Here is a 6,519-nt window from a genome sequence, read left to right as displayed (position 1 = left end):
TACCCGGGATGTAAGTAACAGAAAAATTAACCGCGAAAAAAAAAGTGCCCACCTAGCCTGATGGGCATTCAAGCGCTTGGCAGCATCAAGATAGATCAGATTCTTATGATCAGTGAAAACATGAATGGGAAATTTAGCACCTTCCAAGAGATGACGCCAATGTTCAAATGGGAGTTTAATAGCCAGCAATTTCCGATTACCAACATCGTAATTAAGTTCGGTCTCAGAAATTTTTTTTGAAAAAAAAGCACAGGGATGTACTCCATCCTTGTTTTCCTGAGACAAAACAGCACCGACCCCCACCGAAGAAGCATCAACCTCGACCAAGAAAGGCTTGGTCTCATCAGGCTGCATAAAGATGGGGGCAGAACTGAACCTCTCCTTGAGATACACAAAAGCTTCAATGGCCTCCGTAGTCCACAGAACCGTATTCGCACCTTTCCTGGTGAGATCGGTCAGCGGCTTAACAATTATAGAAAAATTCTTAATGAATTTTCTGTAATAATTGGCGAAACCCAAAAATCTCTGTTTTGATTTCAAACCAATAGGCCTAGGCCATTCCTGCACCGCCTGAACCTTCACCGGGTCCATCTCAAAGCCCTCGCTGGAGATAATGTAACCCAAAAAACGAATTCTCTGCACAGCGAACTCACATTTCTCCAGCTTAGTAAAAAGTGAATTGTCACTTAACAACTGCAATACCTCACGTATGCTCTGCCAATGAGACTCCAGATCCGGCGAATAAATCAAAATGTCATCCAAATACACAACCACATTCTTACCAAAGGTCCCAGGATGTCATTAATAAGGTTCTGAAAAAACGCTGGTGCATTGGTAAGACCAAAAGGCATAACCAGATTCTCAAAATGACCCACCGGAGTGTTAAAAGCAGTTTTCCATTCATCACCTTCCTTCATACGTAACAAATTGTATGCCCCCCAGAGATCAATTTTAGAGAACCACTTGGCCCCCACTAACTGGTTGAACAATTCAGGAATTAATGGCAGTGGGTAGGAATTGCGTACGGTAATTTTATTAATTTCGCAAAAGTCCAGACATGGACGTAAACCGCCGTCCTTTTTTTTTGCAAAAAAAAATCCAACAGCCACAGTAGACTTAGAAGGTCTAATGTGACCGGCGGCCAAGCTTGTCTGTATGTATTCCTCCAAGGCCTTTCTCTCAGGGATGGTCAGATTAAATAAGCGACTCTTGGGAAGAGTAGCTCCCGGGACAAACTCAATGGTGCAATCATAGTCCCTATGAGGAGGCAAAACTTGCGACTCCTCCTCAGAAAAAACCTTCCAAAAATCCTGAATAGGTACAGGTAATTCCCCTTTTTCCACAGCAGCAATGCGACCGTTACAACATTTATCATGACACTTAGGGCTCCAAGACTTAATTTCATGGGTAGACCAATCCAGTACAGGATTGTGCAATTTTAACCAAGGTAACCCCAAAACCACTGCAGAAGGCAAATTATTTAATACCGCCAAATCCAAATTCTCTTGGTGAATACCATTAATGGTGAGGGGAAACTCAAAACCTTGTGAGTAATACATTTCAAAGGAGAGCCATCAACAGCAACCACAGAAATAGGAGATGACAAAAGTTTGGATTCTAATTTAAATTTTTCCAAAAATCCCTTATCAATCACATTGAGTGTAGAACCACAATCCACAAATACCCGAAATTCAATCAACTCCTCCTGAAATGAGGTGTTCCCAGAAAGAAATACTCCCTTAGTGTTTAAACAAGCTATACGGGCGTAACTGACTTTTTTTTTTTCTTTGTTCAAATGAAGCACACAGTTCTTAATAAAGTGGTCAGATTTACGGCAATAAAATCATAATCCCTTAGCAAACCTGCTGTCTTTTTCCTGAGAATGGGGTGACGTCGCCCCAATCTCCATTGGTTCTCCACCTTCCGAGCAGACCCTCTGAAAACTAGGAGCTGCCATAGCAGTAGATTTCTCTTCATTAATCCTAGCACGCAGTCTCCTGTCCACTCGTATAGCTAATTGCATTGCCTCCTGCAAGGTTCCAGGTGTTGGGAAGGCAATCAGCAGATCCTTAACCCTTTCACTTAGACCAGCAAGAAACAGACATTTTAATGCTGAGTCATTCCATTCCTCTTCGGCCGACCATCTTCTGAAGTATGTACAATAATTTTCCACATTACCTGATCCCTGCTTCAAACGTCTTAATTCAGTTTCAGCAGATGAGACTCGATCAGGATCGTCATAGAACAACCCCATAGCAGAAAAAAAATCTTCCACTGATCTAAAACACGGATCATTAGGTTGGAGAGAAAAGGCCCATCCCTGTGGTTCTTTGCGCAAAAGTGACATTATAAACCCAATGCGCTGTGATTCATTCCCAAAGGATCTGGGTCTTAAACAAAAATATAATAAACAAGCTTTTTTAAAGGAAAAAAAATCTTGCTGTTTACCATTAAAAAAAATCTGGCAGTCCTACCTTCGGTTCCACAAAATGCGCTCCAGGACAGCTACTCACGTGTTGCTGGAGCTCGGCCACCTCCAAAGACAGTCCCTGCAGGCGTTGAGCCAACTCCTGAACCGACACCATGCTGATATCTGGATTTCTTTCCTAAGAGTGTTTTATTTTTGTTTTGGGCTGGACTTACTGTTATGAACTGCTACAAGCACCAAGGAAAGAAAGGAAAACTGTCCCTACAATAGGACTAAGCTGATTCCCTACGATGCAGCGGGGGACCTGTTCCTTGTGAACAGACCCGCCTAAGTCCTCGGCTAGTCTGAACGCAGACCTATAGATATAAGGGAGGGGTCCCTACAAGAACTAAGGACTGGGATATAGATGGACACCTCCTAGCAGAAATTGTAGCAGAGCAAAGACAAACAAACAAAAGTACTAGTGGTCCAAGGACCAAGAAAACTACTGAGTTAGGTGCAAGGCACCTGGCTAGCTTAAGAGTAAATGAAACACTGAAGTCCAGCAAGGCCAGAAGGGCGGAGCTGGATTATATAGGCAGAAAGTCATGTGACCAGCAAAATAGAAAAAGAACTAACAGGAGGGTTCTAACAGTGTGAGTTGCAGTTAAGCAGCAGAGGTTGCAGCGTTAAAGGAATTTTCTGGTTTCAAAAATTCCCGTCCCCCTGTTGCCGTTTTAAAAACAGACAAACTGTACTTTCCTCACCCTCCCCAGGACAGACTGTGCAGCATATGATCACTTCTATGATAACGGGCTCCCTAGCCTCACCTCACTTAGAAGCAGCTACTGGATCTGAGTTTGGGACGCACTCATTTAGGCCAAGTTCTGCTGAATATTTTCATGCAAAAAAAACATATTACAGTTCCAGCAAAGTGGATGACATGTATATAATCAAAAAGGCAAAAAAGTCAGCTCACCCATAAGAATATCCATGCAGGGAGCCTTGTATTGCGGCGAGAGGTAGAAGAAGCAAAACAGTGATCCAGCATCAGAATCTGCTACTAAAGCCAGACTTTACTGTGCAAAAATAGAGAAAGGAAGTCGCAACTTCATCTCTAAAACCCATTAAAAAATTATGCAAACGTGTTCCAGATGACTGTCTTAATCACTGCATGTTTTTGCTTCTGACATGTAAGTAAATTTCACGCCCCTGGGTCTTTTTTAACACTAAAGAATTTGAAATTTGTTTTTTAAATCTGCAACATCACTTACTCTATCATAAATCTGTGCTGCCTGCCCCGACCTCAGACGGTCTGACCTCATCCTTGTCTTCAGCCTCCTGTACCTGGTACTCGCTTCTCTGACCCTCCAGTCTGCTGCTGCAGTCCTGGGGACTGCCCTGGAGTGGTACCTGGTGTCTACCGGCAGCCCAGCCTATCCCCACCACCAGAGGCTCTAATAAAGACGCAGTAGACACCTAGTCACACCCCTCCAGGGTAAGTCCGGCCCGTGGCAAAGTGGGTTCACATCCACTCACCAGTGTTATAGCCACGTAGCAAATGTGGTACCAATATTCAAAAAGGGGACAACATCTGAGCCTGAAATTTATAGACCGGTAAGTTTAACCTGTGCTGTGGGTAACATCTTTGAGGGTTTTCTAAGAGATGCTGTCCTTGAGTATCTCAATAAGAATAACCTAATTTCCCAATATCAACATCCTGCAAACTGATCTGATCAGATTCTATGAGGAGGTAAGTTCTACATTGGACCAGGGGAACACAATGGATGTTGTCTATCTGGACTTTTCAAAGTCATTTGATACGGTGCCACACAAAAGGTTGGTACATAAAATGAAAACAATGGGACCAGAGGAAAATATGTGTAACTAGGTTAACAACTGGCTCAGTGATAGGAAACAAAAAGTGGTTATTGATGAAACACACTCAGATTGGGTCACAGTTAACAGTGGGAGGCACAGGGATCAGTAATGGCGGGGGCTGACATATCGTCGGTGCAGCTGCACTGCGGCCCAGATTGGAGGGGTCCCGCGACAACGACGCACATCCAGCTAAAATGCATTGCAACGCAGGGAACCCACCAGCTTCCTATACTGCCATATAAGTCGCTGGCCAATCAGAGACTGGCAGCTGACGTCTGCGTGCCCCTGACTGGGGGAACATGGCAGTGACGTCATGCGCCATGGCTCGCACGCCGAAGATCATGTGTAGCAAGATGGGAGCAGCAGATCAAAGGACAAGTGTTTCACCTAACATGTCCTCCCGCACACCAGGAAAAAGTCCTTCTCAGCAGCTGGACTGGGGGAGGGTTCCTGCACTAATGTGCTGCTGCTCTTCAGTGTGTGGGAGCTACGTACCTCAGCCTGCTCCTGCGATACTGGCTGGCTGTAGGTAATGATCATGCTGACTGGCTGAGGCCTCATCTCTTCTTCCATCATTCATGTGCGTAACATGAATGTGAAGAAAAGGAGGTCACGTGGGACTCATGGTAAAAGAGGTGCGACGTTGATCCCTGCGCAGCAGAAGATACCAGGAGACACCAAGCGACCGAGCAGCCCAGTGCAGGTACCAGCCCATCTGGCAATTGCCAGAATTGCCAGATGGCCAGTTCGGCTCTGAATGTATCCATAAAAATCGATTTTTTTTTTCTCACACATATCTGATTTTGGAGTGACATCGCAGCATGCTGCAATTTTTTTCTCATGCCGAATACAGTTGAGAAAAAATACGCAGATCGGCACTGCCTCACTGAATAACATTGGTCTGAGTGCAATCCGATTTTTTTATCACATTGCACTTGCCATATTTATACGCAAGTGGGAGCGAGGCCTAAGAGACGAGGATTCTGAACACAGGACTCCTTATATTATGAATGACCTAAAAATGTTTAATAAAATAGGTTTTACAAACTGGAGAGTCAGTAAGAAGAATGCTTTCATAGGATCTGTCACGGTTCCACCCCTCAGTGTGTCTGGGATGCAGTTACTGACAGCTCAGCTGTCCAATCTGGCGTGGGCGTGCTGGAGCTGTCAGTACTGTGATTGACAGCTCGACCATCCAATCTGGTACAGGGGCGTGCTGAAGCTGTCAGTGTGTTGATTGACAGCTCTGCTATCCAATCTGGGATTGGGAGGCTCTGGCTATTTCCAGGTGTTCATTATTCCAGGTAACTGCCAGGCTACTTAACTGGGCTGTTTCTCCCAGACCTCTGCCAGACGTACATTCAGCTTGTGTGATTTTTGGTCTCTGTGCCTAGTGTTCTGATCTTCTGCTGCCTGACCCTTTGGATTGTGTTCTGACTACCCCCTTGTCTTGTCCTTTGGCTTTGTTCTGCTTTCTCTTGGTATTGAACCTTGGCTGTGACCTGACTTACGCCTCTGTCTTTTCCCTTGGTATCTACGTGCTCTCTTGGTATTGACCCTGGACTGTGACCCGACTAACGCCTCAGTCTTTTCCCTTGGTATCTACGTGCTCTCTTGGTATTGACCCTGAAACGTTTAACTATCTGCTTCACGGTTGCTCCGTGAGTTAGTGACTAGCGTAACATTACATCTGGCCAATATGTTTTATTTTTTCGCCAGTATGGAGACAGTTTACACGCTCTGTGATCAGGTGGCGAATCTGAAGCAGATGACTCAGGATCTGGCTAAGGAATACCAGAGTCTGGAGTCATCACAATATCAGTTGCAGGGGCTGCTAACTAATTTAATAAAGACCTCCCATAGCCCTTCACTGCCGGCAGTGGCTGTGACATCAGTACCCTCTAATGTACAGTTGGTCTCTCCCGAACCTGTAATAGCCCTCCCTGATACATTTTCTGGAGAGAAAGACCAGTTTAGGGTCTTCAGGGAGAGCTGTAGGTTATTTTTTACCCTGCGCCCCCGATTATCAGGGGAGGAGTTCCAGCGGGTGGGAATAATCATGTCCTTACTGCAAGGGGGCATTTTCCTTGTCCCCACAAGCACCAGAACGATTTTCTGTTGACGCCTTATTTGACAGTTTAGGACTGATATATAGGGCTGCCACTAGGAATTTCGGGGCTCATACTGGCAAAATTTTCGGGCCCCCCTGAGACTCTGCCCCAGGCTCCACC

The sequence above is a fragment of the Phyllobates terribilis genome, unplaced genomic scaffold (genome assembly GCF_046119375.1).
Source record: "Phyllobates terribilis strain yellow unplaced genomic scaffold, ASM4611937v1 Scaffold_5__5_contigs__length_657084704, whole genome shotgun sequence".
Classification (NCBI taxonomy): Eukaryota; Metazoa; Chordata; class Amphibia; order Anura; family Dendrobatidae; genus Phyllobates; species Phyllobates terribilis.
Note: the sequence above shows the minus strand (reverse complement) of the source record.